The sequence below is a fragment of the Oncorhynchus mykiss genome, chromosome 29, assembly GCF_057628025.1.
Source record: "Oncorhynchus mykiss isolate SJ-2025 chromosome 29, ASM5762802v1, whole genome shotgun sequence".
NCBI lineage: Eukaryota > Metazoa > Chordata > Actinopteri > Salmoniformes > Salmonidae > Oncorhynchus > Oncorhynchus mykiss.
This window is the reverse complement of record NC_143050.1, coordinates 11,202,095-11,214,019: the sequence shown is the minus strand read 5'-3', so window position 1 is coordinate 11,214,019 and position 11,925 is coordinate 11,202,095. Positions and strand designations below refer to the sequence as shown.

Below are 11,925 nucleotides of genomic sequence, written 5' to 3'. Positions count from 1 at the left end.
AAACAATGACAGTATACTCCTCTTTTGACAATGTGTTAAGGAGAAAGACCTGGAGTCTGAGGTGCAAAGTCTAAAAGTAGCACCTCACGTGTTTAACCACAAAACATTGAATGTCTTCCAGGTGGTTAAATAATACTTAGTGCAATATGAAGAGAGAGTTCACTGATTATGTGGCAAATGCCCAAAGGCTACAACTTTCATAAGGAAAGAGATGGGGAGCATTATTTCAGCATTACTCAGTCTTTTTGAGTGTTGGAACAGAATGCAGAGGGTGACACCCTGTGGTGAGACCTAGAGAAACAGGCAAACGTTGCTCTCTATGGAGCTGGCTGCCCACTACTTGTGTGGTCGCTCAGGACAGAAACGGTTGTTGGTGAATGATGTCATATCCCCGGCTGTGAATGATGAATCTGCTTCCTGGACAGAAACGTCCGATTTCTGTCCCACAGATAAATATGATGATTCACACAGATATATATGCCATGTAAAAGACATCATTGATTACACACACACACACACACACACACACACACACACACACACACACACACACACACACACATACACACGCATATACACACACACACACACACACACACACACACACACACACACACACATGCACACACTCGGACTCTCACGCGCACACACACACACAAGTCATATAGAGATGTAGGATCTTAATTTGAATTTGAATGTATTAACCTAGAAGTGCTTTAAATATGTATAGGGGTTATATAGGGGTTGGTAATGTTCTCTAGTTGTGCCGTGATTGGCTCAGTGTTCTGTCACTCATGACGACACCATGTCAGCGCAAAATCTAACGGTAGATCTCGAAAATTCAATTCCCTTGGGTGCTGCTATAGAGTTAAATTAGAAGTGCCCACCCAAGAAGGCTCAAGGATATTGGCCACAGATAAGATGAAGTTAAATCACGTTATATCTATAGTAGCTTTGATTGGACTGCTCATGTCAACATCATACTTTCGAAATATTAGCTAGCAAGCTAGCAGTCATCATCATGAATCAAGTCAACAATCTGCTGGCAAATCCTTTTTAATCCTTGTCATATGAAGAGAAATAAGGAAGAGAAATTAGAGATAAAATGTATCTGTGCTCATTGACCATTGGACATAAACATTACACAACAAGTCGGAAATCGCAAATTCAACAATGAGTGGTTTGGAAGGAATCAGTGGCTAACTGCAAGCATTGCAAAGAAATCACTTGCCTGCTATTCAGTGGAGAGGATGTGTGGTCCAAGTCTGGGTATAAGGGTCTCTTTTCCAAGCTTAAAAGGATAAACATTCAACATTGGCCATGCTGTCAATCCAGCATGATTTCTCCTGCGCTCAAAACAACTGGAAATTTCGAACTGGGAAATCTGACTACAGTGCGTTCAAGACAACTGGGAACTCTGAAAAAAACAATCTCCGACTGGGAAAATACGTTTATAACTGTCATCCAACTCGGAACTGCAAGTCGGGAACTCGGGCTTCTTTCTAGAGCTCCAACCTGAAGATCACTTTTTTCTGAGTTCCCAGTTGTCTTGAAAGCACCATAAATCCAGAGAATGACAGACTTTGGTTACAAAGTTTAATAACAACATTTTCCCACGAAGGTTCTCCGAGCCACCTTCCTGTTCAAGTGAATACAGCACAACAAGGTGAGTCCAAAAATGTATTTATACTGCTGCATAAATGATGTAATATGCCAGGGAGATATGTATACTGTAGCTTAGAAGTAATACTAAGTGTATGTTGTGGGTGGTGCATATGTAGCCTATAGCCTGTTTTAGAGAAATGCCATCATCGAATATTGTAAAGAGCTGTCATTGTCTGCTTATGTGCCCCCTTTATTTATCCTATGGTTCTGACTTGGTGTACACTGTAACAACGGCCCATGTTCTGAATTCTGTTGCTGTAAAAGTGCTGAACAAATTGTTATATTGACTGCGTCCGTCCTAGCTCGCTCATTAATGTCTTAATTGAAATTACGGATTTCCTCTTGTCCTCTCGTCGTCCCCTTATGCCATAGTTTGTACATCTCAATTGTTAGTAGAAACCACGTTTGTTTAAGCAAGTCAGCAATATCAGCTATGTTTTTTTAAAGGCAGTAAATGAGGCTGAATGAATTGTTTCGCTGCCAGACAAGGCTCTGCTGATAGTCAGGTATAACAAGGATAAGGTGTTGGGCCCTGAGAGTTTGTGGGCACCGTTTTTCACCGTTATAGTGCAATTAATGTATTGTTTAGTGTTGTGTTGTGTCGAGGCTTTGCTGGCATATATAAAACATATATATTTTTGGGGGCTCCACCAAGATTTACATACTGCTCCTTTTTAGTCTTTGTCTCATGGGAATGCGTGTTAATCAGGGACCTAAGCCACGCCCCCAAACCAGGAGCATTGGTGCTAACGAGCTGTCCCTGCACAAAGGCAGCTCTCAGACGTTGTTCAGGATATTGAAGTCAGCCACGGGAGTGGACACGTGCCACAAACTGTGCTCAGCCGCACCACTACTACTGCCGGGGAGAGGGCAAACCTATGGTTTCCAGTACGTTACTGTATGTTAATGATGAGGCTTTCTCCACCCTCCCCAAACGTGGCCTGTTACAATGATACTGCTGAGGCTGCGACTTCCGCGTCGGAACCCTATAATGCCGACGTGAAGAGTGTTCCATGCCGAACAACTGTGGATTCTAGCATGTATGTGTTGTGAGTGTTGCCGGCTCTGGCCTTGTGTTATTGTTCTGTTGCTTTTATCCTGTAAACAAACACATTTTGATACTAAGAACAGAGAAAAGGAGGATATTAAAGAATACCTGTGTGTGGTATTGGGTATTGGGATTCACACAACTTGTTTTTTGAACATACACAAGGTTTATTTACAGGCTCAATTGCTTCACATTTTCAAAGTGGCATACTGACATTAATTCTGACATAAGTTCCAAAAAATGTAATGTTTTAGGAGAGTGTACATAACAAATCCACTATACCTCATACTTACACACATCCCAACTGGCACATGCAGATATGTTTTCCACTCGCTTTAGTTACAGCTTTCTATTAAGTGCCTGTGTTTTGTAGAGTAAGTCTCTAGTCATTCTTTGAACATTATATCCTCACAAACAATGCATTTTACACTTTTTCTTATTTAGTAAACAACCACGTTCATAAGACGTTTACAAAAAAATGTACAGCCTTTTTGTCGTTATGAGAATACAAACTGCAGAAAACTGAATAGATTTCCAGAGGAATGATTGATGTAGCCCATGACTCTGACTCTCTGCCTGGTGCTGTCTGCCCCTTCATTTCAGTTCTTCTGATGAGGATGGACTCTCTGGGGGCTCCTGGCAGATGTGGAGAATAAAATATTTTAGCAGTATCGGCAGGGAATGTGATCAGGCAATGGAAAGGTCATGTGGTCTATGGCTCGGATGAAGAAAAAGATAAAGTGTGTTGTATCCACCTTATTCTCAGTCTCCGGCTTCCCTGGCAATGATTTCTGTGTCGTGTGAAAAGCCTGGAGAAAGACTATCGTTAGCATACCGACAAAAGGAAACAGGCCCAAAGTTATCTATCTGATTAACACTAGTTCCATCACTAGTTTAAGGAATTGGCAGCCATCTCTCTCTCTCTCCTCCTCTCTCCGCCATAACATGCCATGTGTTGTAATGAAAGAAAGACCTGCAGCTCAGGTGGTTTAAACACACCAGCAAGGGGCACTCCCAGCTGTAAAACAATGAGATGGATCAAGGGGCACTCCCAGCTGTAAAACAATGAGATGGATCAAGGGGCACTCCCAGCTGTAAAACAATGAGATGGATCAAGGGGCACTCCCAGCTGTAAAACAATGAGATGGATCAAGGGGCACTCCCAGCTGTAAAACAATGAGATGGATCAAGGGGCACTCCCAGCTGTAAAACAATGAGATGGATCAAGGGGCACTCCCAGCTGTAAAACAATGAGATGGATCAAGGGGCACTTCCAGCTGTAAAACAATGAGATGGATCAAGGGGCACTCCCAGCTGTAAAACAATGAGATGGATCAAGGGGCACTCCCAGCTGTAAAACAATGAGATGGATCAAGGGGCACTCCCAGCTGTAAAACAATGAGATGGATCAAGGGGCACTCCCAGCTGTAAAACAATGAGATGGATCAAGGGGCACTCCCAGCTGTAAAACAATGAGATGGATCAAGGGGCACTCCCAGCTGTAAAACAATGAGATGGATCAAGGGGCACTCCCAGCTGTAAAACAATGAGATGGATCAAGGGGCACTCCCAGCTGTAAAACAATGAGATGGATCAAGGGGCACTCCCAGCAGTAAAACAATGAGATGGATCAAGGGGCACTCCCAGCTGTAAAACAATGAGATGGATCAAGGGGCACTCCCAGCTGTAAAACAATGAGATGGATCAAGGGGCACTCCCAGCTGTAAAACAATGAGATGGATCAAGGGGCACTCCCAGCTGTAAAACAATGAGATGGATCAAGGGGCACTCCCAGCTGTAAAACAATGAGATGGATCAAGGGGCACTCCCAGCTGTAAAACAATGAGATGGATCAAGGGGCACTCCCAGCTGTAAAACAATGAGATGGATCAAGGGGCACTCCCAGCTGTAAAACAATGAGATGGATCAAGGGGCACTCCCAGCTGTAAAACAATGAGATGGATCAAGGGGCACTCCCAGCTGTAAAACAATGAGATGGATCAAGGGGCACTCCCAGCTGTAAAACAATGAGATGGATCAAGGGGCACTCCCAGCTGTAAAACAATGAGATGGATCAAGGGGCACTCCCAGCTGTAAAACAATGAGATGGATCAAGGGGCACTCCCAGCTGTAAAACAATGAGATGGATCAAGGGGCACTCCCAGCTGTAAAACAATGAGATGGATCAAGGGGCACTCCCAGCTGTAAAACAATGAGATGGATCAAGGGGCACTCCCAGCTGTAAAACAATGAGATGGATCAAGGGGCACTCCCAGTTGTAAAACAATGAGATGGATCAAGGGGCACTCCCAGCTGTAAAACAATGAGATGGATCAAGGGGCACTCCCAGCTGTAAAACAATGAGATGGATCAAGGGGCACTCCCAGCTGTAAAACAATGAGATGGATCAAGGGGCACTCCCAGCTGTAAAACAATGAGATGGATCAAGGGGCACTCCCAGCTGTAAAACAATGAGATGGATCAAGGGGCACTCCCAGCTGTAAAACAATGAGATGGATCAAGGGGCACTCCCAGCTGTAAAACAATGAGATGGATCAAGGGGCACTCCCAGCTGTAAAACAATGAGATGGATCAAGGGGCACTCCCAGCTGTAAAACAATGAGATGGATCAAGGGGCACTCCCAGCTGTAAAACAATGAGATGGATCAAGGGGCACTCCCAACTGTAAAACAATGAGATGGATCAAGGGGCACTCCCAGCTGTAAAACAATGAGATGGATCAAGGGGCACTCCCAGCTGTAAAACAATGAGATGGATCAAGGGGCACTCCCAGCTGTAAAACAATGAGATGGATCAAGGGGCACTCCCAGCTGTAAAACAATGAGATGGATCAAGATGCTTTTGAATACACATGACATTGAAATTTTTTTTTAACCTTTATTTAACTAGGCAAGTCAGTTAAGAATAAATTCTTATTTACAATGACTGCCTACTCTGGCTGCTGGGCCAATTGTTCGCTGCCCTATGGGACACTTTATCACGGCTGGTTGTGATACAGCCCAGGATCAAACCAGGGTCTGTAGTGACGCCTCTGGGCACTGAGATGCAGTGCCTTAGACTGCTTCGCCACTCCTGAGCTCAAAATGAGCAGACTGACGGACGGTATAATGTCGTCCACCTTTTTGGCTTGTTGAATCTCATCTGTTGACTTGGACCTGTTCTTCACTGTATGTTTATGAGGAGAGGTTGGTTGAGCCTACATGGGAAACAGGAAAAGGAAATTGTTCAGACAGGATGATGTCACCAATTGACATACTTAAGTCTCCCCCCCAAAAAAATGTTAAAGATACACTAACTTTATTCTGTGCTGACTCCATAGTAGTCTCTGCTAGCCCCAGGTTTTCTACGGTCTGTAGTTCAACGTCAATCTCTATCCACCGGTGACTGGAAGAGGAAACAGGACACCAGCTCAGTCAGGGCGCAGACTGAGGCTTCTCTCTGATCAGGGGCTCTCTGTGGTCCCAAGCAGGAAATTAAGAGAATACATTGTTAGTTTTGTTATGGAGCTTTCTCAATTGCAATAGACTTGGTCTGAAATAGCTTACTAATTTGGAGGCTTTAATGGGCGTAAGTGTTTTGCTGAGACTGTCAGACTGACCTTGTATAAACCAAAATGAGTGGTGCAAAGTCAAGGAAACTTATCCCATCACAGTGACAGCCCATAGTGTACTATTAATGTCTCATATAGGGAGGAGTATATTGACTTTGAATAGGAACTAGAGTTACAGATAGTTTGCAGTACAGACTAGATGATATAATATCCACTTCTGTGTCACACACCTCTCTAACCCCTCACGTGCATGCGTATGTGTTTGAATGACATTTCCCATCTGGCTCCCATCAGGTTGTATGTATGATGTGTCGAAGAGGAAGCCAGAAGCAAATGGTGCTGCTTTTTAATAGAAGACAAACAGTGAGTCATACATAATATACCTCTCCGGCTATGGGTTTGACACTAAAAGCTAATGGGTTCTCTCTCTCTCTCTGTGTGTGTGTGTGTGTGTGTGTGTGTGTGTGTGTGTGTGTGTGTGTATTCTGATTCTAGCTTTGAGGAGAGCTCTGAAAGGCATCAAAGATGAAAACATACTTTACTCATACTTTTTAAGAAAAATAACATCATACAGCCTTGCTTATCATCCCCGAAAATAATATAATAAAAGTATTGTCCAAAATACACACCGCCATAACATGCAGGAACTAAAGACAAAATGACAGTTCAGAAAGCATCACCATGGCAACAACATTTCGGCAGGAGCCTAGTGGGCTAACTGAAGGAGCCCAACTGTCTGAGAGATACCCCCTTGGGGAAAGTCTTCTGCTACACATGACTGACTGACAGTCACTCATTCAGTCACTCACTCACTCACTCACTCACTCATCAAATCAAATCAAATTTTATTTGTCACATACACATGGTTAGCAGATGTTAATGCGAGTGTAGCGAAATGCTTGTGCTTCTAGTTCCGACAATGCAGTAATAACAAGTAATCTAACTAACAATTCCAAAACTACTGGCTTGTACACAGTGTAAGGGGATAAAGAATATGTACATAAGGATATATGAATGAGTGATGGTACAGAGCAGCATAGGCAAGATACAGTAGATGGTATCGAGTACAGTATATACATATGAGATGAGTATGTAAACAAAGTGGCATAGTTTAAAGTGGCTAGTGATACATGTATTACATAAGGATACAGTCGATGATATAGAGTACAGTATATACGTATGCATATGAGATGAATAATGTAGGGTAAGTAACATTATATAAGGTAGCATTGTTTAAAGTGGCTAGTGATATATTTACACTATATTTACACTTATTTACACTCACTCACTCACTCACTCACTCATTCAATCACTCATCAATCACTCGGTCACTCACTCACTCCCCACTGGGCACACTGGTGGAATCAATATTGTTTCAACATAATTTGTCAATTGTGTGATGTGGGCTCAACCACTACCGTTTTCATCTAATTTCAACCAGCACTGTAAACATTGAAATGACAGTAAAACTTAAACTTAAATACACTGACTTAACCTGACTAAGAGGTTGCTAAATCAATGTCATTTCCATATAATCATCAGAACAATGTACTTATTCCACATTTTGCTGTTACAGCCTGAATTCAAATTCTTAATTAATTAAATAGATATTTTTTCTCTCACTCATCTACACACAATATCATATAATGACAAAGTGAAAATATGTTTTTAGAAAAGTTTGCAAATGTATTGAAAATGAAATGCAGAAACTTCTCATTTACATAAGTATTCACACGCCTGAGTCATTACTTTGTAGAAGCACCTTTGGCGGCGATTACAGCTGTGAGTCTTTCTGGGTAAGTCTCTAAGAGCTTTGCACACCTGGATTGTACAATATTTGCCCATGATTCTTTTTTAAATTCTTCAAGATCTGTCAAGTTGATTGTTGACCATTGCTAGACAGCCATTTTCAAGTCTTTCCATAGATTTTCAAGACGATTTAAGTCAAAGCTGTAACTCGGCCACTCAGGAACATTCAATGTTGTCTTTTTTAGGTTATTGCTGAAAGGTGAATTTGTTTCCCAGTGATGTTTGAAAGCAGACTAAACCAGGTTTCCCTTTAGGATTTTGCCCGTGCTTAGCTATATTCTGTTTATTTGCATCCTAAAAAAACTCCCTCGTCCTTACTGATAACAAGCATACCCATAACATGATGCAACCAGCACTATACTTGAAAATATGAAGAGTGGTACTCAATGATGTGTTGTGTTGGATTTGCAACAATTTAGTTGGACATAAAGTGAATTTCTTTGCCACATTTTTTTTGCAGTATTACTTCAGTGCCTTTAAAAAAAAACATATATATATATATTCTGTACAGGCTTTTTTCGTTTCACTCTGTCATGTTAGCTTAGTATTGTGAAGTAACTACAATGTTGTTGATCCATCCTCAGTTTTCTCCTATCACAGCCATTAAACTCTGTAACTGTTTTAAAGTCACCATATGCCTAACACCTGAGTGTTTTCATTCCTCTCTGGGCAACTGAGTTAGGAAGGACACCTGTATCTTTGTAGTGACTGGGTGTATTGATACACCATCAAAAAGCCTAATTAATAACTTCACCATTCTCAAAGGGATATTCAATGTCTGTTTTTTTTTTCTTCATATCTACCAATCGGTGCCCTCCTTCGAGGCATTGAAAAACCTCCCTGGTCTTTGTGGTGGAATCTCTGCTTGAAATTCACTACTCCATTGAGAAACTTACCGATAATTGTATTGTAAGGGGGTACAGAGATGAGGCAGTTATTCAAAAATCATGTTAACCACTATTATCGAACATGGAATGAGTCCATGCAACTTATTATACAATTTATTTATACAACTTATTATACAACTTATTACACATTTTAAATCCTGAACTTATTTAGATTTGTCATATCAAAGTGGTTGAATCATTATTGACTCAAGACATTTCAGCTTTTATTTTACAATTTTCTACAAACAAATTTCAACTTTGACATTATGGGGTACTGTGTGTTGGCCCGTGACACAGAATCTCAGTGTAATCTATTTTAAATTCAGACCGTAACACAACAAAATGTGGAAAAAGTGAAGGGGTGTGAATACATTCTGAAGGCACTGTACCGTACATGTTGAAATTGCGTTGAAAATTCCACATAACAATGTTAAGAATATTTCATTCTATATTCCTATATTGGGTGGTTCAAATTATGTAGAATTGTATATTGATTAGACATATTTTATTTGACCTTGTTTCAATGTTGATAGTAAAATGGTATGTTTGAATCAACGTCATTGTATTTTAAGAGGTATATTGAAATAAGATGTGAAGCCACAGTCCAACAATTCCAGGCTGAACATTGAGTCATTTTGGGTATATGAGGGGTAACGCACTTCAGTGAGAACGAGTCCACCATCCCGATGCCTACCTCTATGTACCCTGCTTAGCTTTACAAACAAGCTTGTGTTTGATTTAACTGACATATCATGTCAACACATTTAGACAGTGGTTGTCAGCTTCCATACTCATTTGTGTAGACTTCCTATATAACATTGAAAAGTTGAAAGTAACTAACTTTTCTTACACAAGCTGTACGTGAAAGTAAAATAGGACTGAGGTTGGGTTTATGTAGGCTACAATGACATCTGATTTGCCAAACAAAGGACACCATCATTTCAACGTGAAGCTAGGTTTACTATTTGCATTTGTATTTATTAAAAAAGAGGACCATGTCTCGCCAGTAACTTGTACAGAAATGGTTGACAAACGCTTTACTGTACTGTCTGTGTTATATGTCAGCACTACTGCCTGTGTCTAAGAAGGGGGTGTAGACTCTCTCTGTGTGTGTGTGTGTGTGTGTGTGTGTGTGTGTGTGTGTGTGTGTGTGTGTGTGTGTGTGTGTGTGTGTGTGTGTGTGTGTGTGTGTGTGTGTGTGTGTGTGTGTGGTTGATGGTGAGCGCAGTGATGTGGGCTGGTGTGGATAAAATGCCAGGGCTGCATTCTTGTCCCAGTCCACCTCTGATGCAAAGGGTTAGTTCAGGGGTTAATTAAAGGGTTAGTTAAATGGTTAGTTCAGGGGTTAGTTAAAGGGTTAGTTAAATGGTTAGTTCAGGGGTTAGTTATAGGGTTAGTTCAGGGGTTAGTTCAAGGGTTAGTCATATGGTTACTTCAAGGGTTTGTTCAAGGGTTAGTGCAAGGTTTAGTTATAGGGTTAGTTAAAGGTTTAGTTAAAGGGTTAGTTAAAGGGTGGAAGGTAAGGGGACAATAAAATAAAATAAATCCTAAAATGGTTTTAACACTCATGTGCAGCATATTCTGCACTATAGTGGTTTGTATGACTCCCAGTGGAAGCTGTGAAATTCACGGTCCACCCGTTGAGTCTATCAAAAAAACTGAACCAGTTCCAGTGAGATGTCACATTCCTTGACCTAGAATGGCAATGGTTATTTCCCAAATTACACCCTATTCCATATGTGGTGCACTTCCCTATGTAGTGCACTACAGGGCAGATAGTGCTCTGGTAATAGGGAATAGGGTGTCACTAGGCACAAAGCCGATGTCTAACCTAGAGGGGGTTCATGACCTTATGACAGTTTAGTGCCTTAGACTATGACACATCCCCTGACAACAGTCATAGTGTCTTAGACTATGACACATCCCCTGACAACAGTCATAGTGTCTTAGACTATGACACATCACCTGACAACAGTCATAGTGTCTTAGACTATGACACATCACCTGACAACAGTCATAGTGTCTTAGACTATGACACATCACCTGACAACAGTCATAGTGTCTTAGACTATGACACATCACCTGACAACAGTCATACTGTAAAACAACTCCACTAGCCGGTGATGTGGGCTTACTTCCTCGTGTCTTAGACTATGAGGCATCACCTGACAAATCCAATCAAATGAAATTGTATATATATCCGACAATGCAGTTCAAGAAATAGAGTTAATGAAATATCTTTTAAATAAACTAAAGTAAAAAAAATCTAATCAATCAAAAAGTAACGCTATTAATTTACATAACAATAACGAGGCTCTATACAGAGTCAATATGTACAGGTTAGTCGAGGTCATTTTACACTGTGACAACAGTCATAGTGTAAAACAACTCCACTATCGAGTGTTGTGGGCTGCTGTAAGCTGTTAAAAATACAATGACAAATGTAGAGATACTGTAAATTAGCTAACCTCCTCAAGCTTTACTGCTATACTGCAACAAAGCCATGCAAAGGAAGCTTACCTTGCTGTTCTGTATGAAGTCCAGCCCCGGGAAATGTAAGAGTTAGAGTGGGATGTGCAGAACAGTACAAAGACGGTGTTTTCTTTGAGACTCTGTAGCCTACTTGTACTCTCTTCTACAATGAGACACAGAACTGCTAAGAAACACGCCTGAGGATGGTTAAGTGGGGTGGCTAAGACTTCTTCTCTATCTCTCCTCCCCTCTGTCTCACTTGTTCTTCTTTCTCCCCTCTACGTAGAACCTGTTAGAGTGATTACTCCAAGTTATCAGTCCTCACCTCTTTATTTCTCAGTAAATGACACGTCCAGTACTGTATGAAGAGAAGCACAGATCCAAATATTCTTCTCTGTGAGCATCCGGTGTGCCGTGTGGACCAATCACGTCAAGGTATGTGTTTGAGTGTGTTTGTTTGAGTGTGTTTGTAT

General features: G+C 41.3%; 1 long non-coding RNA gene across 2 annotated transcripts; it reads right to left on the bottom strand.

Annotated features, from left to right (window-relative positions):
- Nucleotides 1–2,859: 2,859 nt before the first annotated feature.
- On the bottom strand, nt 2,860–11,925 carry LOC110510199 (uncharacterized). Of its 2 annotated transcripts, none has more exons than XR_002471537.3 (5): nt 11,501–11,925; nt 6,031–6,187; nt 5,853–5,930; nt 3,469–3,522; nt 2,860–3,349 (listed from the first exon to the last, which is right to left on the bottom strand). It is a non-coding gene; the product is annotated as an uncharacterized LOC110510199 (long non-coding RNA). The 2 variants fall into 2 exon arrangements; XR_016493197.1 differs by having other exon boundaries at nt 6,031–6,118; nt 11,501–11,905.